This window comes from Ctenopharyngodon idella, chromosome 16 (genome assembly GCF_019924925.1).
Source record: "Ctenopharyngodon idella isolate HZGC_01 chromosome 16, HZGC01, whole genome shotgun sequence".
Taxonomy (NCBI): Eukaryota; Metazoa; Chordata; class Actinopteri; order Cypriniformes; family Xenocyprididae; genus Ctenopharyngodon; species Ctenopharyngodon idella.
Window position 1 is genome coordinate 26,768,450 of NC_067235.1, and position 27,656 is coordinate 26,796,105.

Here is a 27,656-nt window from a genome sequence, read left to right on the forward strand (position 1 = left end):
AACGACTGACCAGCAGGTGTCAGTATTTAGAAGCGCAAATGAATATCCATTTCTTTTTTCTCGGTTCTAGGTCACTTCTCCTGGGAGATTATTATTCAATTATTAAATGAAGATCAAAACCGCTGCATTAACGCTTCTCCCCCTTCACACTCGTCTCTGATCATCACTCACTCCTCTCTTTCTATTCCTCCGTCTCACTTCTGACTTTTAAATGCAAATGATGGTGTGTAAGAGCAATGTGTAGTATATATCTCGTCACACCCCTCTACACACACATTCATTCATACACCATGTGCAAAACGGAAAGGAAACATACACGGGAAAAAAGTAAAGATTTTATTGCTTTAATACGGTAGCCTTTTCAATAAAAGATACGCTAAAATGAAACTGTAAAACTTGGTATTGTTAGCCATCACTGTTATGCGACTCTTCTTAAAGGGATAGTTCACCCAAAAATGAAAATTCTGTCATTATTTACTCACCCTCAAGTTGTTCCAAAACCTGTATACATTTCTTTGTTCTGCTGGACACAAAGATATTTTGAAGAATGTTTAGTTGTGGGGCACCATAAATGTTGTCAACTGTTTTGGTGAACTATCCCTTTAAACTGTTTGCACGAGTCGTAATAGGGAAAACAGGAGGCCGTCACACTTTTTACTCGGTTTAATTTTTAAAGAAAATGTCTATATGTGGGCACACATCTTTTTAGTGTTTCCAATCTTAATGGCCAAATAAAGGTAGGCTATCAAGTTCATTCAATACATATTGACCAATAGTCGGACATGTCGTTACAGCATCATTCATGTTAGACGCCATTTTAAATTTAAGGCAAATGAAAACGAGACATTCTTTATGGCACGCACTGTATAAAGGTCGAAGATCACATTATTCACAGCTTTTTAAAAAAATTTTATAGAGTTTTTGTCTACTGAAATGTTTATTTATTTATATTTTCGGAAAGACGTTTTGTCAGCTGAACAATCGATATGTTGTTAGAGGAAAACAATCCATTGAACGCACTAGGCTATTCTATCCCTCACAGCCTCGTTTTCATTCATGTCAACAATTAAATAGCGCTACCTGAGCAAAATTCAAACAGTAAAACAACTAGACCTATTTTTTGTTAATAAATATTTTAATCAATTTAAAATCCAATTAAATGAATGTTTAACATTTAAAAGGCATGTCAAATTGCCCTGTTCTGAAATTTTCAAAAGGATTTATCGTTCAAAAATATAGGCTACCCTTATACCTTCGAGACCATTGCCTAGATAAAGAAAAGAGTGACTGACAGGATGAGCCAAAATTTAATGCCTGTGTAGGCTATGTGTGCGAGCACATTTCGTTGTGACCACGCGACCTGTCAGATTTCCTTCATAAATCTACTGTTTTGTATTTCAAGGATAAAGCACACAAAGAAGCCTTTCAAAAAACAAAAGGCCTTTTTTGTCTTTTCTTACAAACTTCTTTGCAGTGCGGGAACGATGACAGTAAAGTCAGAGGTGGAAGACTGATGGACAATCTGCAGTTGTTATTATGTCCACGAGGGGGCGATGAAGAGAGGAAACGTTAACCCTACTGTAGGAGATTTCAAATCATTAAAACAAATTATGGAGTATTTAAAAAAGGCTGGCACAAGCAAAGCCTTCGACCTTCACCCCCCTAAACCTAACTCCCATCCGGGTCACGGCACCAGTGTAACCCCTCTACCCAGGTCCTACTCGCCCCGCCCTGCGCAGGCCTCGAACCTGGGTCTCCGGCATGGGAGTCGGATGCTCTAGCGAGGAGGCTAAAGGCTGCAACCTCTAGCGTTACATGATATCAAAGTACCGCAAGAAAGATTCTAAAGCTCTCAAAACTCTCTCACGGTACTTTGATGTCATACACCGATTGGTCTGCACAGTGCAGCTTCAAGTCGAACACACCTAATTACTAAAGATTCATTTAGAAACACTGATTAATTCAGGAATGAAACAAGTGATTGAGTCATTGAATCATTTACTCAAGAGATTTGTTCAAAAACACAGATTGATTCAGGAACGTAACGAGTGAGCCGTTGGCTGCGTCCAAAAGCTTAAAAATGCTGCCTTTGGAAGACTCCAAGGTAGGAAAGCATCAAGGCGCATCCGAATCCAATGTTAGCTTCACTTCCTGTTTCCTGAGTTGAACACACCTAATGATTTAGCGACTCACTCACTTGTTACATTCCTGAATAAATCAGGGTTTTGAATAAATCAGGGTTTTGAATAAATCGCTTGAGAAAATGATTAAATGGCTCACTTATAAAGACTTGTCACCATTTGTCGCCACCTACTGGAGTAACAAAGTGACTTGCAGAAAGGTTCACTGAAAAATTTCCACCTGGGTATACTTTGTTTTTTTTACGTGTACGATAGTGTACAAGCACAGTCGAACTCACAGCCTTGGAAAGTATACTTCATTTGACTCGTACGCATACACAGGTGTTCGACGCCTGTGCAGTTTTGAGCAATCTCTCGCCACGATGTATACATCTTTGTATTCTTTCATGCTAGAGTTGTACAAATGAGGGTACTTTTTAACCTCTTCACACAATCTCTCGTCTATGTAGGGCCTCTATCGTCGCTGTAGCTTGCATGCATTCCGGTCTGTTCTGTTTATCCAATTTTTTTCTTTACCTTGTGAATCGACGTCCCCAGGGCACGGTTGCCACCTTGTGGATAAACTAATTACTGCAAAAATATTAAATGCTCATGTGTGACCTGTGTGTACAAGTACACGCGGTTACAAAAAAATGCTTAATGCATTTGCAGCTTAATGCACAGACAGATTTTTAGTTCAATTTTACTGGATTTTCAATAGTTTTAAATTATTATTTAAACTGTTTTAATTTTTCTTTATTCCATTTTCCTACAAAAAAAAAAGCTTATTAAAGCATATTAGGCATTTAACCTGCATATTTTTTGTTGTTGTTGTCATGTCTTATCTGTGAAGATGAGCCAAGAGCCTCAAAAAAACAGGTGCATGACTCCCCTGATAGTATTTAGTCCTCCATGTTTCTTTCGCCATTTTATGTCTCCCATCTAATTATTTGGTCAATCCCTCTACTCATTTTGTTCCTCTTACTCTCTTTTTCTTTTCACTCATCCTTTCTTTCCTCCTCTACAGCGGTAAATTATTGAAAGGTTATTAAATTCAGAGGCATCATACAGCCACTGCTGCTGGCTCGCACACACACGCATGCGGCTGTAAACGTACCACATGCCACCCCAATAAAATTAATATGTGATTCTACACTCCGCAGCCAAACAGACGTTTACTATTCACTGGGTTCAGTGCGGGGTTTTAATCAATCAAACTTTCTCGTAATCAGTGTTTCAGCCGGGAGAGAGAAAGAGTGTGTGTTTGGTTTTAAATCTGCTAAGGAATTGATATGTGTCGGTGGGGGAGAGTTCAGCCGCTGTTACTTGCTCTCAAGGCCGACCTCATCACCGCTCCCCTCACATCAGCAGAGTGTGTGTGTGAGCGTAAATCACACACACCTCCACTCACTTCCCCTCGTTTCAAAGCCCATTTGCCACAGGCAATTAGAAACCAACCAATCTCTTGCTCTCTCTCACTTTAACTCCTCTCTGCGGCTCATTCTCTACATCTCACTCCTTTCTGCCGTTCTCCCTTCCTCTTCTCTCCCTCTGTATCGATGCAGTCGCTCACTGTCACAGCACTGATGGCAAGTTTTAGCCTTCTGAACTGTACTAATCCAACAGATAAATTCACTCTCACTCACACGCACACACACAAAGTGCCACTTTCTGATGCTGGTCGATAGTATGTGAAGTTTTAAGTCAACCCAGGAGAGTCTGTTTATTAAACAGAGGGTGCAGATATGATTGTCAATACACACAATATTTCATCCCTTTCAATATATCAGTTCAGTCACACCATTTTCGATTTTCTTCTCAGTCACCTGAACTGGCATCACACACACACTCACTGGTCCTCACTTTACTGTTTATTACCCCCTTTCTTCTGAACAACAATGAGGATATGGCTCTCTTGCTCTCCTCTGCATCTTTCCTTCACCCCCTCGCTCTCTTTATTGCAAGTTCAAGTAAGTTTACAGAACACAGCTCCCATCTGAGCAATGAAGAGGGAGAATGTATGCGTCTTTTGGGCCTTGTTTCTTTGTGTGTGTGTGTGTGTGTGTGTCTGCACGTCTCTGTTTATTCTTGTATGCTATTATATATGTTATTATATTAGCTGTGGGCAGTTGATCTTCCATCATGCACCTGGAAAGCAAATCTTATAATCTAACCGATTGCTCAATTGTTTTATATTGTTTAACTTTGGGGTTAGTTATAATTCTTGGGATCGCATAGATACGCAGATGCCACATTCGACCGCTCCAGACATGTTGACGAGTCCGCCATCTTAGAATGGTTAACATGATGCTGGTCATCACTCACACTAACAAATCAATGAATTTTCATCAAATATTTCAAATATTGTGCAGCCTGTGGCTGTAAAATCCACAAGCTATAAATTCCAGACGAAATGGGATAGCGAGAATGTGCTGGTTTGTGTTTTTATGTATAACTCAATATGCAATATCCATATGCAGAATTATCACATTAATGATATACTAAATGCTGTGGAAATCATCTGCTAATGTCTATTGAAAATATAGATATGCATACATGTGAATAACTAGGTTGCAGATGCACAGTGAAACTGCTCTCGAGTGGCCACAGACTGGATTTGACCGTTCCAATATGGCGGACAGCTTATGTATAGCAGCCCATAGAAACAGACACTAATGAGGCGTCTATATATATATATATATATATATATATATATATATATATATATATATATATATATATATATATATATATATATACAGATAGTGGCTAGACAATAACACACATATGTGGTACAGAGACACCATATATATATATATATATATATATATATATATATATATATATGGTGTCTCTGTACCACATACGTGTTGTTATTGCCTAGCCACTGTCTGTCCTGCAGTATGAGGCTCTTTAATGTGTTGATTAAGCTCTGTTGGGCATATCGAGTGCAACAGTAACCGCCCATTTTGTCAGTAGCCTTGGTTCCAGAAGTGTTTTCCCATTGATTTTCTCCATAGGGATTTTATAAAACTCTTCAATAAAGAGTTCTAGGCCATGAATAAAACCACCCCCCAGCTCCAAGATGAACCACAACATCACAACCTTTCATTCAAAGCTTAATAGTATATGAAAGTATAAAAAGCTAAAAAGTACATAAAATACTTAATATGTTTTTATAGGGGAATGAGTGAAACATTGCTAAGGATGGTACAATATAAAACTTGATTTTAAATTCATTGGTTCTGTGTATAAATAATATATTTGATTTTTTGGCAAAATCTGTAAAACATAAAAAAAAGAAAAGAAATTCAGATCAAAAGTGACAATACAGACATTTATAACGTTACAAATGATTTTGATTTCAAATAAATGCTGTTCTTTTTAACTTTCTATTCATTAAAGGATCCTGAAAATATTGTAATATAAAGCAGCACAAATAAATAAATAATATAAAACAGCTTCTACATTACTAATAATAAGAAATGTTTCTTGAGCTCCAAATCAGCATATTTTATAAAGGTGATGGGAAAAAAATGAGGTGGGAGGAAAAATGTCAAAGCTTTTGTGTTCTCTTGCAAATGTTTTGCGTTCCCCAGAGAAACTTTGCATTCACGCGCAAAACTTTCTTTGCGAATGAACGCAATGTTTCTTGGAGGAACGTAAAGGTTTTGCAAACGAATGCAAAGGTTTGGTGAGTAAATGCAAAGTTTCTCGGGGGAACACAAAAGCATTGACAAATATTTTTCCCTTCTATCTCATATTTTTTTCCATCACCATGTCCCTTTAGGAGCTCTGTAATATTAGAATGATTTCTAATTGATCATGTGACATTGAAGACTGGAGTAATGACTGCTTCAGCTCAGCTTAAAGGTGCAGTATGTAGAATTTCTGTCCGCTAGAGGTCACTAGAGGCCTATTCCAAACAAAGGCGTAGCTTGATGACGCCAAGTTTGAGCGCGGAATCTTGGGACATATGGTCTTTACCTCAACGGACGATGCAAAAGAATAGGGATAGGACTCACGAAGAAATCATGTTCATGGATGCGATTATTAACGTTACTGTAGTATGAAGCAGAGCAGGGCCGAGTGTTGTGGGAGCTAAACGAGACCGCTGGAGCGATTGCGCAACAAACGCCTCACAAGCAGCGGAACTTTTATTGTGCCACAGTCGCCGGCGCCGCTTCCGCTTTTCCAGTCATGAGTATGAGGTAACGCAGCTCTGTTTATCATATTACATACATTTGAGAGTGTTGAAAAGGATGTTATAACGTTACTCTGTGCGTTCGCTCGGTGGCTGCTGTGAGTAGGGATGCAGCAATTAACCAATTTCACAATTAACTGCGATTTAAAATGTCACGGTTAATTAATCGTAAAGGCTCTGCTACACCGAATGTTTCTGTTGTATAGAACTGTTGCAACTTGCACAAAATGAAAACAAAGTTAAACTAGCGGTGCATCAGCTTAAAGTGTCGTGCTTATCAGAGACACGGAGGTTACTACTCCACACACCAGATTAACTATGGCAGAGGGACCAAACAGCGAAGCTTTATTTCCACCAAAGAACCCTACCACCGTTTTTAACAGTTTTGTAATTTTCACAAACATTTCATGGCCCCTACAATATTTTGTTGTATGAATATCTGAACATGCAGTATATCAAAAGAAAGAACAGAGCCTCTGCTTTTAAACAAAAAAAATCTGTTTTATTCTACCTTCATGTACATGTAAAACAAAGATTGATTAACGTTAGATTGAGTTCATCAACACCCCTCCCCAAAGCTTCACAGTCCTATAGCTCGTCCTGGGTCGACATTTCATTCAGTATGGTTAGACAGTTTTGATTTATATGCTGTTTAATGCTGATGATCGCATTATTTTTCATATGCATCTGCTTATTTTGAGATCGCTCTTTTCTGCTTCTTCGCCTGTGTTTTGGCATAAAGATACTGCACTCGTTCAGGAGATGCATACTAGCGCCCCCTACTGTATAACAGTGAAAACACGGAAAGCCGGAAAAACTAGTCTCATTAAAGACGATAACTCAATAGCTGGGTAAAAAATAAAAGGGAAATCCATAGCTAAATTGTACCTTATATTTCATTCCAAAGAGACAAGGACATTGTTTATTTTTATTTTCATTGTGATTTATCCCTCTTATAGTATTATTTATGTTTAAGTAAAAAAAAAAGACATTTTTTCACCATGTTTCCAAGTCCTCAGGTCCAAAAGAAATGTAAAAGGAATGCACAAACTGAAAACACTAAATCATTTTGTGATTATTTCCAATTGTTTTTTTCAAAAGAGAAATACTGACATGGATGTTTATGGTAACCTTTAATTCCAAAGGGAGAGATGGACTTTTGTTTATCTTTATAATTATTTTTGTGCTGTATTATTAGGTTACTGTGTAATTTTGCAGAAGGCAGCAATAAATAAACTTTAAAGAGTGTTTGTGATTTTATACATTAGTAGTGTTGTGAAATTAATGAATGCATAATAATCGTGAAACCGTGATTATTCCTCAGACTATAATCGTACCAACAAAATCTATAATCGTTGCCTAAATAGCTGTGAGAAACTTGTTTGAGACACACTGCAGTAAGCTAGATTGATTTTAGAATATCATATTAAATGCTGGATGGCTTGTGTTGATAAATGGCATGCAATTCCTTTTAAAACGTATTGTATGATGGAGAAAATTCTGTATTACTGTTACTAAAAATAAAGCTGCATCTGATCATGCTATGTTAGCTACTTGACAAAATAGTGTTTTTCTCTGAGGCATGGTAAAGCATGGTACTCGCAAAAAATCAAGAAAATTAGATTTAAACAATAAGACTAATCTTGTTGAGCTATATAACAACAATTAGTTTTCTGTCTATAAATATATCAAAACAGTTGTTCCCTTGTCTATTAAAACGTGTAATATATTAAAGCGTCTTTGGTGTTTCCATGGTTTCTACAAAATAAAACCGGAAACCGAGGATAACGCGGGTATGACGCAATTGACAAGCGACTCCTCACACGTCCCGGAGCCTTGGTTAAAATTGAAATTTTCTCATGATTTACAAATAGTTGGAAAAATTTGGGATATTGTAAGTACTCAAGTGAACAAAATATATAACACTGGCCTAGTGGTTTTTGGATATTTTACTGCAAAAATCTTACATATTGCACCTTTAATTTTTAAAAATAAAAATGTAATGATGCTGACCGATGGCTTCAACAGAAGCATATACCTTTGATTAATAACTCTGGAGCTCACTGTACATGTGAAAGTTTTGAAAGGTTTCGAAAGATTTCTACAGAACCATTAAAAATCATTTTCTCTATATATTGAAAATGAACTGAATTTTTAGTTACAGAATTTCACTGGTGCGCTTGCTCAATTCCTGCTTTTCAAGACCCACACTATGATTACATGTCTTGCCACACCAGATGTGTGTCAAATATACTGATGACTACATACTAAACTTCGCTTCAGTCAAATCCTACCACTTTGCCTTTATCTTTGTATGTTCCATTCCCATAACAAAGAATAACCACAAAGTAAGATATATGTAAGAAATCAATCGTTTCTTCTAGACACAGAGAGCAAATGGGAACTTTTTCTAAAGTCTCCTGCTACTCAGATCTTTCTCCAGAGAATAAGACTTGTAATCCCAGACAAGTCTCCTCAAGCGTTTCAGAAGAGATCTTAATGTTCCAAACTGTGCTTAAATCAAATTCTTTCAAGACCAAATCATGTGAGCTCTATCTACATTTATTTTATAGATCTATATTCTGTCAACAGTTTTTTGTGACTATTTTGATGCTCCAATAAAATTGCAGAAGAATCATCTGAGACTAATTTGATACTTAAAGACATAGTTGACCTAAAAATGAAAATTCTGTCATTATTTACTCTCCCTCAAGTATTTTCAAACCTGTATGACTTTCTTCTGTGGAACACACACACACAAAAGAAAATTTGGTAAACAGAAAAAATAACATCATACAGGTTTGGAACGGCATGAAGGTGAGTAAATGATGACAGAATTTTTATATTTAAATCCCTTTAAATAAAACATACAGTATTTATGTCTCTTGAGCTTTGAAAGAGCAACCTTTGAGCAAAAACATTTTCACTCTGTTCCTTTGTTTGTTTTTTACCCTAGTATGGAGCTTTAAATGGATCTCTAAAACAATCTGTTAGACAGACAGAAAGGAAAGAAGGACAGAGAGAGAGAAAGAGAGAGAAAGACAAAGAGTGAAGCAGGGGTCTAAGCTGGGGGTTCCATTCTAAGAGCATTTGATTTCAGTACAGGCCATGTGTCATGAATTAAAATTGAATTAGCATTGACTGTGTGTGTGCGCGTCTCAAATAAATGGATGATGAACGACAGAGATGGATGGACACATTCAGGGGAGTGAAGGGGAGGAATGAAAGGATGAGGAAGAGGAGAAATGCAAATGAAAAAATGAACGACAGGAACAGAAGTGAGAAACTGGGACGGACAGACTAAGAGAAGGTGAAACAGGACGTTGAACTAAAGAGGACGTGTCCATCAGGCTTAAGTCCTAAACATACTCTAGACCAGTGAGACTCAACTAGTTTCACATTCTACACTCAAAATAAAGTTGTTCAATACATTTGTGCAATTAGTAATCCTTAAAAATATTAATATACAATTTAATTAATCTCTTCAAATTACAATTAATAATTATATTAATTATTAATATAACAAAACAAAACAAAACACTGTGGTCGACTCAAACCATTTTTATTATCATTGCAAGTGAACAAGTAATTAATTTAGTGTCGATTGTATTTTCTTTTCTTGCAAGGGCCACTATTCCTGAAATAATATAAATATATTAACATATTTTCATGAATAAAGACTTTTAAAAAATGTGGAAAAAAGCATAATATGCAAAATTACATAACTGGAATTTATTGTTCTACCCACTTGTTCTAATGTACTAACCACTTTTAGAGGAATGTTAAATGAATAAACCTGAAGAAAAACACTTTTAATTAAACTCAAATATATTATTAGTTGACACTGACAGTCCTGAAAAGAAAAAAGAAAAAATTGTTCCTGAATTGTTTTTTACAATGGATTTTCTGCTTTCATTTTAATTTTAGTTAAAATTGTGGTAATTGTATTGAGTGTTTTTGACTTTTTTTTTTCTTATGTCTATAAAGTTTTTAATAAGTTTTAATTTATTTAGCTTTAGTTATTTTATTACTTCAACTTAAACTAAATGAAAATAAGAAAATGCCTTGGCAATTATCTGAAATAAAATAAGTTTAAGTTTTTTCTATTTGATTTCAAGTAATGAAAATGTTTTTGTTTGGTTTTAGGTTTAGATTTGTTAGCAATAATACCTTGGTCCAGACCACAGTTTGCATAGAAGACTATAAATTTGTCATGTCAGTTCTTTTTGGGTTTCATTTTGCTGAGCAAGTTGGTTAAATTATTTAACCACATTTCCTAATAATAACAACAACCAGTTTAACAGCACATACATTTGAAGGCAACTCTATAACCTCCTTGAGGGTTATTATGGCCAGTAACTCTAGTCTTATTTGGCATTTTTCTGGCCTTGGAGAGAAATAGTCATTTGAGGTAATGGGGACAATCAACAAAAGTTTGACTTAAATGAGTATTAAGCATGATTAGATGGCTGTGGTCACTTTGGCAAGCAGGGTGGGGCCGAGAGCCACGGGAACGAAGCGAGGCCGGTGGCACGAATGTTAATGAGCGTCACCTGTGCTCCACAACGGTCTCAAGTCCCAAGGAGGAGCTCTGGAAGGATATAAGGAGGAGTGATGACAGTGAAGGACGAGAGAGGACCAGACCTGTTGGTGTTTTATAATATTTATATGCGGCAGTCGTCTTTGAGGGCCTGCCACTTTACTTTCTTTTTGTTGTTTGATTATTTTTGGATTAAAGTCACACTTTAGTTTAGGGTCCAATTCTCACTATTAACTATGACTTTTGCCTCAATAATTAATTACTGCTTATTAATAGTTAGTAAGCAGTTGTTAAAGGTGCAGTAGGTGATCTGGGAAAATGCTAACTTTAGCCTGCTAGCATTGAAAACGTACGTCTCACCCTCCCTGCAAATCGCCATCCAAAGCCACGCCTCCTCAAAAACACATGAACACGCACAGACCAGAAGCGAGACGGCCAGAGACAATGTTATTGGATTATATCATGTGTCATTCACCAGTGAGAAAACTTTACAGTACAGTGAGTAACAGTACTACAATAACGAACGTAAACAAACAGAATTAGATGCAGCAAGGATATGTTGGACATTTCTAACGTGACAGCTGATGAAAAACTAGCAGCATTAAGCACAAAATAAACCACATTATTGTCTTTATAACCAGAAAGGTGATAGTATTTCAGCAAAAATACAATGTAAACATTGTCAGAATATCACATGCATATATGCATACTAATAAGCAACTAATTAATAGTGAAAATTGGACCCTAAACTAAAGCGTTACCATATATATATTCCAGGTGCTAAAGACAAAAGCAAATTAAAAGGCAGAGTAAATAAAGACACTCTTGAACTTCACAGTTTCAGCTAATCTCCAACGCACTCAGTCCGTTAAAAACGACAAACCTGCACACCTTTATCGAGCTGTAGTTTCAAGACATTAACCTCTGACCCTCACATTGATCCAAAACGAGCCCCACTACCTCATCACATGTATGCACAGATGCACTCCCACTGTGTGGCATGTTTACAGCCCTGGATACTGGTAGTTTGGAGGCTCTTATGGAGAATCAATACAGCGGTTAAGAAAAGAGCAGATTGGAGCAGTGTAATGGTCTCAAGTACTCACTCTAAAAGCGCTTTCTCCGAACCCGAGCCCACCCACTTACCCACACACACAGATGCAGGGCTGTCATTAAACTACATTTACACTCACGCTAACACTGTTTACACAGTCGGGGCTCTGTCCATGAGCGGCTTTGAGCCGGACAGGATGCAGGGAGAAATGTGTGAGCTGCGGCTCCAGTTCAGTATATGTCACAGTCTATTCCATGATCTCGTTCTGCCAGTCAGAGTCGCAAAGACATGTGAGCTGGAGTAAATGGCACATAGGACTCTGCTGTAAGTGTGTTTGTGTTTCCATTAACCTCGCTGCCCTCTCTCCTCTCCCACACGTCTAATGTTGCCATCTCCTCTCGTCAAAGATGTGAAAGTGTGTGGCAAAACAAAAAGGAGTGATAGACAGTGTGTGTCTGATTGTGTATATCTTGCTGATTAATATTTTAATGTGTCTTTTGCCCACCGTACAAAAGCTCATTTTGTCAAACAAGAACAACAAACCACTCTCCTTTGTTTCTTTGACCTCTCTTTCCTTCTTTTTTGTTTTTCCCCTGCTAAAAAAACAGATCAAAGGTGATTTTGCTGGTCATATCTGGTTTTTAATGGTCTCCCAGGCTAAAACCCCTCTAAAACCAGCAAACCGACAAGCTTAAAAGCAATAAACTAGCTTAGGCTGGTTTACACTCTTTTTTCATTAGGGTCTTCTTGCTTGCTTTTTCCCCCTTTTCACTAGTTTTCTTTTACTCTGTCACTTTCTGCTCTCACTTCCACATCTGTCTGTCTCTATATCTCTATCCTCCATCTGTCTTGGTTTCTCTTTTTTATTTTTTTATTTTGGGCACTCTTTTAGACATCTCTGTCTGCTGTCTATCATTCTCAAGACTCATTCTTCCCCCTTTACTCTCACTCACTTCTTTTTTTCTTTTTCTTCTTAATCTTATGATTACTATTGCCATACTTGTCAATACGCCACTACAGATGTTGGTGACATCTCTCAATCATTCTCTGTATGCGTATTTTATATATATATATATATATATATGCCTCCTCAAAAAAAAAAAAAAAAAAAATAGAATGAGAAAATAATCCATATTACAAAAATAAAACAAAGCAAATATTACAAAATATGATATTAAAAAGTCACTCGTATTTCTAAAGTAACACTGTCCAATAGCGACACCCGCAGGTAAAGTTACAGCGGGAGTCCGCGTCTATCGTGCCTCCCTTCCCCTCATAGAAAATCAACAGACCCCCTAAAAGGGTGCGGTGGATTTTGTGGGGGGTAATTGAGAATGAATGGGGGAAAGTCAAGTGAGAGGAGGCAATGCCTCCATTGTGCTATGATTGGATGCAATTGTTTTGATTAGCTATGATTGGTTTGTGTGATAAATCCCACCTCTTGTTTGTGCGTGTTCCGCGCGCCAGTCTGAATGAACAAAATGATAGCGTAAATGGGAAGGCTAACATTAATTGAAAAGTAAGTAAAAAGTTCAGCCACTTAGATATTACGTCACGTCAAAATTAATCTTCAAAAGACCTGAAAACATGATGACTGTGGGGTTTTTAGTGCAGTCAGCTAGGTAAAATTAAAAATACATCTTCGTATCTGTGACAGACGGTGTTTACCGAGCATGACTGATGATCCGAAATAGCCTAAGTTGACTATTAAAAAGAACAACAATATATATAGTAATTAAAAAAAAAATCCTATCAATCACTTCAGAGTTAAATGCTATTTTTAAATGCTGGTAACAGTTTATAATATTATTATTTTTATTATTATTATATTATTATTTTAATTAACAAATAACCAAAGCCAAGAGATGAATTTAAAGTAATAATAATAATAATAATAATAATAATAATAATAATTATTATTATTATTCCAATTAGAGTTTAGTTTATAATAAAATTTTTTTATAAAATTATCATTATACAATAACTATTATTACAGTTTAATTTTTAAATTGTTACCAGCATTAAAAAAACAACCAAAGAACAAGTGTTGAATTTAAAATAATAATAATAAACAATTTTTTTATTATTATTATTATTATTAAATACTGGCAGCAGTTTATAATATTATTATTTTCATGTTTTCATTTATTGAAAAATAACAACCAAAGTTGAATTTAAAATAATAATAATAATAATTATTATTATTATTATTTCAGTTTATTTTATAATAAAATGATTAATAAATATTAACATCAAACAATAACAACTAATCATAAATTGTTATTATTATTATAATTTTTTCAGTTTATTTCTTAACCTATTACCAGCATTTAAAAAAAAATTCAAAAGATCAAGTATTGAATATAAATTATAGCATATAAATTTTTTTTTTTTTTTTTTTTTACATCAGAAGAAATTTATTAGCAGAGGTTTATTACATCTGTAACTCAAGTAAGATTTATGACTCGTGTAGATAATGAGGTCTAAAATACAGAAAAAGAGCTTATTCATACAAAATACTGAAACCGTACGCATACGCACAAACAGTTCCCTCTCTATTTATTTTCCTCACTTTCCATTGTCAGCGGGCAGCCTTCCTCTTTCTCTGCTACAGGGGATGAAAATTTAATATCACAGAACAAGAGAGAGTGAAGGAGAGAGAGACACTTTTCACAGTCCCTTTATAGTCCATTCCATTCAACAACAACAAAAAACCCCATCCTCTCCATGTACAACTCGAACAAGTTCACATTCCTTGTGGTAACGTGCAAACAAAGCCAACTGAGCGTATCTGTAGTAACACAGAGGAGAAAGAACGAGAGAAGGAAATAGATGTGCTATCAGGAAAACTAATGAAGAGCTGATTTTGGCACAAAGGAGAAAAATAAAACAAAACAGAGAAAGCAAGGAATACTGAGAGATAATGGGGAACACTGAATAAAAATGAGAAGCTTTACCTTATTACAAGGTTACAGAGATAACATAATGTTACAGAGATGCAATAAAGAGACTGCAAAAGAGAAACAGAAACATTCATTCACTCACGCTGGAAGTGCGATACGGCCATATAGAGTTCCCAGACACTAACAGCACACAAATAAACACACACAGATGTTCTTTCTTTTAATTTTGTTTCTGTGTGCCAACGAACATGTAATTTTGTTTTCACTCCTCTTGTATAAATCATCCCATCATGACACTTTTCTGACACAGTTTTGGTACAATATGATGCACATTGAAGGGATGCACAATATAGGAATACCACCATAATGGTCATTTTTTAATTTATTTGTATACATTTTTTTAATCTGTAACATCTGATATTGAATATTCACTTTAAAAACACGTAATTTTGCTGCACTGTTAAATGTAATTTTCAACAGATATCCAAATGGTGAATATCTATTTTTTCTACTGTACATTATGTACTTGTAGCATTCACTTGTAGCATTTAAATTATTCATTTCAGTGTTTTGATATTTTTATGTATTTAGTATACAACATAATTGCATGATTTTTTTGTACTAATATTTTATTTGTCAAACATTATGAAGACAATAAAATTACAGTAATTGCATGTACAGATTACATCCATGTACAGATACAGTAATAGCCTCTTTAATAATAGTATGAAATTTTAATATCTGCCATTTACTACATGAAAATATTTATCTGTTTATCTGACAGAATTTTAATATTGGTACACCCCTTCTACTTTAATGTAATTACCATGGTGCATGAACATAGTGAACATTCAGTACAATGGTAAATCAAAGTACCGAATTACCAAACAGTACAAAGTTGCTATCTTTAGGAGCTATTTGTATACTTGATTTGACCCTTAAAAATGACCTTAGCTGGTGTAACCAAATGTAGTCAGGTGGATTCAACCCTTTTAAATAATATTTATGACTTCATTAAAACCAGTTCTTCTTGATGTTACCACATGAAGCACATTTTCTAGGTTACCTGATAAAATATTCTTTACAGTGTGTCTGCACAGTGCTCTTTGTAAGGGTCATGTAATTCTTTTTCCTTTTTTATACAATCTGTCCCTTTCCTGTATCCTTGTTCGCTCAACTCTTTCTTCTATATTTCACTAACTTCACTGTTATTTTTTTCATTTTGTCCTTTCTTTCTCTCCCTCCCTCTGAGCTGTCACTGGGCCATATGTAAAATATCTGTTTTTCTCTGTGCATTTCTCATTTAACTCCCTCCTTATCTCCTTGGACTGACCCCTTCATCTCTCCCAGCTTCCCTTTCTCGTTTTCTCTCAATCTGTTTCTCTCTCATCAGCTCCCTCCCTCTCTTGGCTGCTTTCTATCTCTGTCTGTCCCTCCCTCTGCCTGTCACAAAGCCTGATTTGTAGGAAATCCAGCAAAACCGATGTGACCAATTTTCAGACATTTATCAAATTCAAAAAACCTGCTTTCTGTTATTTTGACAAATAAAAAATCTGATGTCTAGTCTACTGCAATTTCCAAACATTCCCACAGTTAAAATAGGGATTAAAGATGTAGAAGTTTTAAAGTGCGGTCGCTGCAAAAATTGACCAGGAGAGAAACAAGAGAATGCTTGTGGTAACATTTCTGGTAAATTACGTAGCTTCTTGCACATGTTGCGATATGTGCCAAAAGTGAGTGGCGCTAAAAGCATGTTCAGTTTCATCCAAAACAGATGAACATGAATCTGGCAATGTTTTAGTATGTTGGTTGTTGTAGGTATCGCAGGAGTTCGGAGATGAAATGTCCAGTGAGTAACGCTAAATGGTTAATGCTCTATCACATTTGAAAATAATTGTACCACCTACCATTAACACTAAACTGATAGTCAGTGTTGGGGAAAATTACTTTTAAAAGTAATGCATTACAATATTGCGTTACTCCCTAAGAAGGTAACTAACTGCGTTACTTAATTACTTTTTATGGAAAGTAATGTGTTACTGGACTTGCTTGTTTGTTTTTTAATAACAACAGAGAAGTTATATTTTTGGCAAATGTAAAGGCTCTTTCACACCAAAAGTCAAATGAATAAGCTGAAGGAAATGCATTTTTATGCCAGTACAGTAGGCTTGATACGGTAGTCGGTGTTACCGGTGTTCAGTCGCAACACCGGTTTCATCACTTGCCCACCGCGGCACCGAGGCAATTTTGTTTTCAGTTTAACACGTTACAAATATTTAATGCAATTAAAGGAACACTCCACTTTTTTTGAAAATAGGCTCATTTTCCAACTCCCCTAGAGTTAAACAGTTGAGTTTTACCGTTTTCGAATCCATTCAGCCGATCTCCGGTCTGGCGGTACCACTTTTAGCATAGCTTAGCATAGTTCATTGAATCTGATTAGACCGTTAGCATCTCTCTCAAAAATGACCAAAGAGTTTCGATATTTTTCCTATTTAAAACTTGACTCTTCTGTAATTACATTGTGTACTAAGACCGACGGAAAATGAAAAGTTGCGATTTTCTAGGCCGATATGGCTAGGAACTATACTCTCATTCCGGCGTAATAATCAAGGAACTTTGCTGCCGTACCATGGGTGCAGCAGGCGCAATGATATTACGCAGCGCCTGTGACCCCCTGCTTTTGCACAGGGAGCGTGCCTTGCAACCATTGAGACATTTGTGAGAGACGCTGCGTAATATCATTGCGCCTGCTGCACCCATGGCTTCTACAAAACTTGTAGAAGCAGCCATTTTAGCTGCTTCTACAAGTTTTTGAGCTCTTTTAACATGACTCATGTTCCATGGGACTCCAAGGGCAAAGCTGATTAATACCAGATGAGCTACTGAGCAAGTTTGTCATAGGTTGGAAAAGCCATACATATGGAGCTGGTTATGTGATGCAAATGTGACAAATTCAAATCATGCACTATGGTAAAAGGTGTTTTGAAGTCATAACATATAATTTTGCAAGAAACCAGAAACTGTGAAAAGGAATAAAATTTATTGGAGTTTTGCAAAAATTTAGGTAGATGCCTGTTTTTCCAAAGAGCCAATGCTTGATTGTCCAATGAAACAGATCACATATTAAATCAGGTAACCAGATCACAAGACTAGTGTCACAGGTCTTTTTTCGCATTGCTAGAGGAAATAAACAGAAAATATCAAAAACACAGCGCTTGGAAAGAACATAAGAGCTCTTGATATCAAATGTCACATTAAAAATGTCAAGCATTACAACATTTTACTGACGCATAAAAATAGAGCACGATGGAAAATGTACAACCCAGTCAGTCAAAGTGACAGATAATGATTCTACCAATCCTGATACACATCACAGGAACTCGCACACAAACTCTCACTAAATCCCCTTCAAACCTTCTGTCTCCCAGTATCCCGTTTCTATTTCCGTCTCTATTACAGTCGTGTGACAGAACGCTCACTTTACCACAGAGAGGAGAGAGTCTGCGGTAATTAACTCTAATTAGAATAGCTCCCCTAACAATACAATTCCCTTTCAGAGAAAGAGCGAGTGTGTAAATGGGCAGGAAAAGCGGGGCAGCTGTTGATGTGTGTCCGGAGGTCATTTCAAACTTCATCTCCTGAGGTGGAAAACTGCCCTTTGTGGTAAAGAGAGGATGAGTATGTGGGTGTCTGGAGGACGGATTCTCTCCAAATGTCCAGACTTCCTTTGTCGTAAATAATTCCAGAGTGCAATCTATCATAAATAGATTTGGTGCAGCAGAGGACGACTCTCACTTATAGTGGGTGAAGGAAAGGAGACATTGAGCTGCAACAAGGTCAGGTTCTCTTCCTATTTTCCTTTTTCAGCCATCTTTTATGGCCGTTGGGTGAGTCACCTCTTTGGCACAATTTGGTTTGGTCTTTAATGTTATCCAGTAGTTCTCTTAAGAGAGATAATTCACCCAAAAAATAAAATTCTGTTGTTTTCTCACCTTTATGTCATTCCAAACCTGTATGAATTTCTATTTTCTGTAGAACACAAAAGAAGATACTTTTAAGAATGTTGGTAAACCAAACAGTTTTGTTTGTTATTGTCTTCCATTGTATTTTTTCCCATATAATGGAAGTCAATGGGAACCAAAACTGTTTGGTTACCAACAGTAAATTATGACAGAAAAGTTTTGGTGGAATATACCTTCACCCAAAAATGACAATTCAGGCATCACTTACTCATCTTCATGTCATTCCAAATGACTTTATTTCTTCTAAGGAACACAAAAAAGACAAAAGAAGACATTCTTTCAAATTTTTGGACCCCATTGACTGAACAAATACAGTTTTTCTAAATATCTACAGAAGTTTATGTTCCACAGAAGAAAGAAAGTCATGCAGGTTGAAAGAGATGAGGCAATTGATGATGATGACAATTTTTGTGTTGGCTTTAAAGATTGTTATATAGTAACCTAATCCTCACGGATATGAAAAATGAAAATATGCTTGACATTTTGCCGATATTAACTAATTTTTAATAGAATAGAAGAATAGAAAAACTCTCTCTAAAATTTCAGCTGCTCACTGCGCACAAAACAAGTGTTAAGCACCATCCAATGAGAATGAAAGATGATTGGTAAAAAATATATATGTTGAGGGCAAATAGCAAAACATAACCTCCAAATACATCTGCATAAATCCACGTTTGCTCTGCGTCACATGCAATGCACATGTTAATGCTGGAACATTTAAAAACAAATGCTGGACAGCAAAACTCCAAAATCTGACATTTTTCAGAACAGGATCTGGCAGGATATGGTTCAAATTATGCACTGCCCTTCATTATAGTGAACACCATGCACAACAACTGGATATTTACTGGCAGATACTGGATATTTATTTGTTGGCTCTTGTTTCCTCCTATTTTTAGATTTAATTTACAGTCATCTATGGGTAACTTAAAGGGGCAACAATAATTTGTCAAATATATAACATTTTAAGAGAACCATCTACTGTCCTTTTAAGAGCAATATCTTACTGTATCCATCCATGCATAAAAATAATGCATAATAATTGTCAGTATCTGTATTGACAAGAATGTTAAAATCAGTGCATTCCTGAAATTCATGGTGGTAAAAATAATTGTATTTGTCGTAACTGTACAACTGGCTCCCAGCTAATTTGAGAGCCCTGTGATATACAGTGTGTTGAAATGACATCACAATTCAAAATAACAGCATGTGGCGCGATGGTGAATAATTAACCAACGGACGCATAAACACACAGACGTCCTCTGTAAGCAGAAGCCCACATTATCTTCTCTTTTTTTAAATTTTCAGAGTATGTCTCCAATCCATCAGTCACAAAAGCTCAGGCGAAACATTAGAAGGACCATAATGATGATCTGTGTTCATTGCAATGATTATGACTCCAGGTTTTCATCCATTCCTCAGGGCACAGTAATGTGCTGGATGAGATCTTCAGCAACGATGAAGCAAGGAATGTCATCGCTGCTGAGCCATCGCTGAGAAATGAACAAGAAGCACTGAAGCCTGAATCCTGGCACACTGGCTTTCTATCCTACAGTCACAGTCATATGCAGACGAGGCCATTCCGGCTCCAGCGGGCAGCAGTCACCTGAATTCACACTAGTAAGAGGGAAACTAAGAGTTGCTCTAGGATCTACTCAAATATTTATACAGATGACATATTTATATGAGAACTTTCTCCTGTGTGTTTATGCTAATTTTGATAGTATATCTTTCAGCAACATAATACATGTACATACTGTATATGCAATTCACAAGATGATACTGGCAGACTGCTTTCATCATGAAAATGTCACACGTTAAGGGAAAGATCAAACTAATACCCCAGTTATTATTGTACACCGATCCTAAAACTAGCATGAAAATTTATTTTCAAAACATTTTTGTAAAAAAAAAAAAAAAAAAGAAAAGAAAAAGAAAATCAAATAAAAAAAGTTGTCTTCTTGGGATAGTTCACCCAAAAATGAAAATTATCCCATGATTTACTCACCCTCAAGCCATCCTAGGTGTATATGACTATCTTCTTTCTGACGAACACAATTGGAGATATATTTAAAAATATCCTTAGTCCTCAAAGGTTTATAATGGTTGTGAATGGTAACCCAAATTCTGAAGACAAAAAAAACGCATCCATCCATAAAAAAATGAATCCATACAACTCCAGGGGGTTAATAAAGACCTTCTGAAGTGAATCGATGCGTTTGTGTAAGACAAGTATCCATATTTAAAACTTTTTATCTGGCGCGACAGCCATACGCATTCAACGTATGTCCAAAAAGTGTTAACTACCATGACGTAGTACACAATGCGTAGTACGTCATGTCATTGTGTACTACGTTGCGGAAGTTAACGCTTTTTGGACGTACGTCGAATGCATACGCCTGTCGTGCCAGATAAAAAGTTTTAAATAAGGATACTTGTCTTACACAAACACATTGATTCACTTCAGAAGGCCTTTATTAACCCCCTGGAGTCGCATGGATTTATTTTTTTATGGATGGATGCATTTTTTTTTGTCTTCAGAATTTGGGTTACCATTCACAACCATTATAAATCTTTGAAGACTAAGGATATTTTTAAATATATCTCCGATTGTGTTTGTCTGAAAGAAGAATGGCTTGAGGGTGAGTAAATCATGGAATAATTGTCATTTTTGGGTGAACTATCCCTTTAATAAGCTTGTTTAGTAAAACAATTCCTCAATTGATTCCTTTACTAAAAATGAAAACTGAAATTAAAACATAAACAAAATAGCGTTTATAGAATTCAAGAAAAAAATGAAATAATATAATGTAATATAATAACCTTGATACGGATGAAGAAAATGAACTTTATGTATTGGTGTGTGAGGAAGAATCTCTGAGGTCAAAGGTTAGATTGAAAAATATGAAAAGCTAATTAACTAAGCTATAAATGAATACTCAGCACAGTAAGGCTGTAACTGGAGAAAAAGAAACAAAAGGAAAACAAAAGTGAGAAGGATGAAATGAATTTCTATCTATCTATCTATCTATCTATCTATCTATCTATCTATCTATCTGCCAGAGGATGTGGGTAAATTCATGCCTGCGTTAATTCAATTTCATTTTAATCATGAACAGCACTGATGGACAGAGAGGGTGGGAGAAAAATAGAGAAAAAGAGGGGGAGAGAGAGAGAATAATCACACTTTGAGCATGACATCCAATCTCTTTTTCCATCATTCTCTTTCCTTCCCTCTCTTTCTCTCTCTCTCTCTCTTTCCAGGTCTTGGCCTTCCTCTCTTGTTAGAGTTTGTCTGCTGAGAGCTTCAGTAAACAGGCTCAGTCTCATATTCTGTAATACTTCAGTCCAGGGAGCCGAAAAGAGATTGTCAGTGAAAAAGGTTTCGATTTCACGTCAGACACATAGGTTGAGTTTACGTACATAAGCTCTGTAAATAGGTTTCGATTTCTAATTCTCAACAGATGTGCACAGTCGGACCCCTCCGACCCACAAATCCAGCTTTAAACACTCCGACATGAATTCCTCCTATAATACACACACACACACACAGGGGAAATCATCGCTCTGCATAGTTGTACACCTGAACCATTTGCAGTGTGTGTTTCACCAATGAGACTCCACTAACTACTGATGGCCCTGATCCCATCCTGCTCTCCCAGGAGCTTATCCCTCCATCCCACTGTGTGTGTGTGTGTGTGTGGCTCAGATAGGGAGTCTCACTTGGCGGACCAGAAAAGCAAATTACTCTGAAGTTCACTTTGATGACTTGTTAATTTGATTGGTCAAGCATACGGTGCGAGCGTGCGCAAGCGATTAGTCCGTAATATGATTATTCTCGTAAGACTAGCGGCAACGATGTGGAATAGAGTCACTCTCCCAGTCCGGCGAAGCATGAAAAACCTGTTTAAAAAGCAATTCCTGTGCGCGTACACACACTTTAATTGTTTCATTGTTTTATTATGATGGCGAGCGCCGTCCTTAATGGTCAGAGCACTCCGAAATAGTTATCCGCCTGCGGCGCTGATGTGAGCGATCGAACGGACACGGTTTGATGCCGTCAGGCCAAAAAGAGGAGTGATAGAGTCGTTCCTCTTACGCATTTTCTCTCTATCTTGAGGGCTAAACTAAGCGAGGCCGTCGTAATCAGCTGTGTCGTATGGAGTGAGAATGGCACTTTATAATGCACACTGCACAGTTTACAGATAAACACATTAGAGTCATATTTCACCCTCCAGCACAATGACTGCCAATCAGCACTGCAGAGAGCCAGAGAGTGTGTGTGTGAACTAGAAGCAAGGATATGGCTCATTTATTGAACATTAAACCCAAACTCAGACTCGCCATGGTAAAAAATAATGCCCAGAATGCGTTGCGCTGGAGCGTGGCATAAGTCACGAGTGACCACATTCGAACAAAGAGTGAAAAACAGCCCAAGGTGCTAAAAGTCAGATTTAAATATTTATATTTCTACAGTACATGCTGAAAATTCTCAGCTATTCGGTGAGCACACAAACACCCTGGTTTCAGGCGCACAGTAAGAGCGAGGATACAGATTGCTATTGACTGTGGCCGGGTCTCATTCAGTGCACACCTCAAGGTAATCTTTCTAAATATTTGATTACCTAATAAAATTTTTCTGGCCCCATTCTTTTTTCCATCATGCATAGAAATAGTGGTCAAAATTTGCATTGGAAGGCATTGAAACACAGCATCACTCTCTCGCTCGCTCGCTCTAAAAGAAATGTATAATTTAAATGGAAAGATTAGCTGTGTGAACACGCCGTCCGCCCCAGCAGCAATGATTCCACTCTGCTAAATCAATACTCATCAGATCACTCACTAAACGGCTAAATATATAAACTAAAGAAGTGAATCCAAGTTTAATGGAATCTAGTGCCTTTATCTTAACCTCAAGTACCTTTCTCACTCTCTCTCTCTCTCTCTCTCTCTCTCAGGCTTTATTCAATCACAGCAATGACTAAGGAAGTAGCTAACGTTAACAATGCTAGGTCAAATAAAGCTCTGATATTCCTTCAAAACAAACCGGGGTGAAAGGAAAATTAACAATCTGAACAAAACTGAATACAAAAAATAAAAAATTCTCACAGTAAATCGAATTCCTTCCTTTGGAACAAAGATTCAGTCACAGTGGGCTGTATTTCCCCTCTGTGAAACTCTCTGTGGGAGTGATTTGTGATTAATTTCAGACTAAAAGTTGGAATCCAAACCCAGGCTGAGGGAACCCGCCAAATTGACATGCTAATGGACTAGCGTGTGCGGCTAAAGTAGCAATGCCAGACTCAAATGGACACATACATATGAAAAAAGTCTGCGCTTCACAAAACAGCGCTTCAAACACACACATATCCATATGAATGCATAGTCAGAGAGTCCTTTTAGCCCAGGGGCCGCGTCTGTTCTTTAGACTGATCGGAAAGTATCAAACCCACTGCTTTAGCAATTTAGCATTAAAATACAGCAAAATCTCTGGAATAAATTGTTTGAGATCCCAGCATCAACCTTAAACCTTTCACTACGCACACACTCCTGTCACACTATTCCTAAAGAAACTCGTGAGTTGAGCTTTGAGTGCAGCTCAACCAAATTGCTGTCCATGCAGCTCAATGGACCGTGACTGCTCTTCTTATGGGGCATCAGAGGAGACACAGCATGGCCCCAGAGAGAAAGGGAGAGAGGGAGGAAAGAGCAAAACTGAGAGAGAAGGAGAGAAAGGGATGGATGAAAGCAGGAATGTGATGTCCCGAAGTCCCCCAGTGTGAGTGTAAGCTGTTCTATTTCACACTGCGGCTCCTCTGAGCCCAGGATTTACTCGAGCCCTCTACATGCTGTCAACTAGACTCTCAAAGATCCAACACTCATCTCTTCTCTGGCTTCCACTGCCTTTCCTCCTGTCTTCTTTGCTAAAGATGATATTTATCTCTCCACCCCAAATAATGTGGATTTATTTACATTGTGTAGCCTATCTGGTGTGAGTGTTTGCTTCTGCTGATTCACAGGCTGAGATGCGAGTTGTAGAAGCCTTTCGATCAGCTCAGACGCCACAACGCAGACTCATCTCAATGTTACACTAAACGATCACTTGAAAACTCACATGCAGTGTTGGCAAAATATGAAACTGTACATGCCTCGGTCAGCGTAAGACAATATCACAGTCCTTGCTCCTGTAAACACACGCAAACCCTATGACATCAGAGCAGAGGGGGTTCCTGACATGCATTCAATCTTAAACTTTATGCTTTACCAAAAAATCCTCTTCCTATCAAGAATATTATAGATTAAAGTTCTATTATAGGCTCTTCAGATCAGCTCAATGATCTTTAGGTCACATAAAAAATAGAGAATGAAAAGTTCTTTGTGGGAAGGTTTTTATATGGCTTTATATTCAGCCTATGTCATGTTAATATTTTTGAATAATGTAGAGTCTATACAGTACGTAGTAATATTAATAACTTTGCTTGAAACAAATAATTTCGGTACCATAGAGTGTTGGGTCAATGTAAAATCTGGGCCCTGAAGCAAAAGCAGTTAAGAAACACAGTGTTGGAGCTTCAAACAGGGTTCCTATGGCTATAGACAATGTTAATATATCAAGGAATTCAAGACCTGGAAAAGTCATGGAAATAAGTAAAAAATATATTTAAAATAAAGCTTGCCTGCAAACCAGCATGATAACCTAAGTCTGTCTGTTTATGGTCTATTTGGAGAAATTTGTACACTAAATAAATACATTCATTAAAATCAAGTAACTCATGACTTACTTACAAAACAAAATCTTCCCAACAAAATGATTTCTACAAAATCTTTTTCCAGTAATGATAAGTCTTTGGTCAGAAAGTGTGGGAACACTGATTAGAGAATCGGTTTTGTTTGAATTCTCAAGAAACCTTTGGTACCTCCTAAATAAACTGGCTGGAGATCAATAGCACTGAACTTTTTCCTTTAGTCATCCAAATTGAGAGCACAGATAAAAACCAACACACTACCAAGAGTTAACACCGTGACTGACATAACTAAACACCTCTGATCATGCAGATAGCATATCCATAGCTCCATACAGCTAATCTGACAACCATCTGAAGAGCAAGCTAATCCTGCAGGAGATAGCACGGCCTGCACATAGCGTAAAGCACTATAGTGTGACAAGAATGTAAGGGTTTGACAGTGTGGTAAAGCCCTGTATAACACAGCTCTGTGATTAACAGGTGAGGCATGCTACGCTGTACTGCAAATATCTGCTAGCTGAGCCTTCGCTAAGAAAAGCGGCGAGGAAGGCAGGTGGGCCGGTAGAGATAACCATTTGGCGGGAAACTGCGCTGGTGTGAACAGTAGTTAATGGTTGATAAACCCTGCCCCCCACACAGCAGGTGAATCCCCCCTTACGCTAGCATGCTAGCAGGTGGCGAAATCTCATTTGAAATTCCAGCACTACAAGGTTAGAGTGTGAGAAATCCCACTTGAAAATCTCTCTTTGCACGGTTAGTTGGTGATTTCTGCTTCACAAATGAGAGATCTGCCGAACATGGCATTTCAATATGCTCTGAGGGCTTTAAGCCTAGTCTCCTACCCAAAGGGACGTGGCACTACTTTCGCCTCAGGCTAGCTTTTGCTGGGCTCAGATACTGGATTTATTGCGGAGGTGTGTGTTGACAAGCCATTACCAATCAATCTTTACACAGCTAAAAAAAAAAAGATTTGAGACGTTTTTTTTTTTTTTCTCTCTCTCTAAAAAGAGAAATGAGTAATAGTAAACTGCATTTGATGAATGATGCAAAACATTAAAACTTATTTTACCCTAAATACATATTTGGCTGTCATTTTCTCACTTTCTTGTTCTAAACCTGTATATGACTTTTTCTTCAGTGGAAAAGTATCAGAAAAGAGAATATTTTGAATATCGTACCATACCATAATGTATAATATGTTTGTCAAATAAAAAAAAAAGGAAAGAAAGAAAGTTGAAATTAAATTTTTTTTTTTATAGATTTATTCACATTGAAGCATTTAATTGGATCACAGCAAGAATGGATAGATCTGGTTCACAAAATCACAAATGATTCATTGAAGAATTAGACTGACTGATTTAACACACTGACTCGCAATGGTTCTTGAACTAAGAGCTTACTGGAAGATTATGAGTAAATAGGACCATTTTTAAAAATCTTTTACATCCTGTATGAAGCTTGAAAGCTTTAGTTCCCACTTATTCTAACTTACTGCAAAAATATCTCATTTACATGTACCAAACGCATAAATGTAAATGTAAAATATCTTCTTTTGCATTCCACAGAAGAAAGTAAGTCATACAGATTTGAGATGACAGAAATTTCATTTTTGAGCGAACTAATCTTTTAATTTATCTGCATGAAAGCAGGCATGCAAAATCAAGCAAATCTAGTTGAATGTTGAGTCTAAATGAATGTAATGAGGTTGATTTCAGGAGTCCTTTGCTACTAGTAGTTAGATCTGATGTTCCTTTCAGCAGCCTGGCAGACAGTATGCACTGGGAAATGCTACGAGTCACAGCTTGCAGCTGGTATTCTTTGACCTTGGACTCGCTATAAATAGCAAACAGGTGAAAAATCCCGTGTGAGACTCTTCTGTTATGTGGTTAGCCGATGACAGAAAGCACAAAAACCACTTAAGGATCTTCTCCCAGGCTAACAAGCCTGCCTCACATCAACTAGAAACGTGTGGTCCAAGGTCCAAGTCCAAGGCCACTAGCTCTCATCTGTAGTTACTAGGTCCTTGTGTGACATTGCGATGAAACTGGACACTACTTCATTTGT

The 27,656-nt window shown here is 37.0% G+C and overlaps 1 protein-coding gene and 1 long non-coding RNA gene across 3 annotated transcripts in view; one reads left to right on the forward strand and one right to left on the reverse strand.

Moving 5' to 3' along the window:
- The window catches only part of efna3b (ephrin-A3b), a 64,274-nt gene that overhangs the window by 12,896 nt on the left and 23,722 nt on the right, over positions 1–27,656 (reverse strand). The window lies entirely within an intron of this gene.
- LOC127497949 (uncharacterized) overlaps positions 17,905–27,656 on the forward strand; it is a 53,606-nt gene continuing 43,854 nt past the window's right edge. The window contains exons 1-2 of one of the 2 annotated variants that reach the window (XR_007925713.1): positions 17,905–18,660; positions 20,269–20,466. This is a non-coding gene — a long non-coding RNA (uncharacterized LOC127497949). The remainder of the gene's footprint in view (positions 18,661–20,268; positions 20,467–27,656) is intronic. The other variant, XR_007925714.1, reaches the window with a different exon arrangement.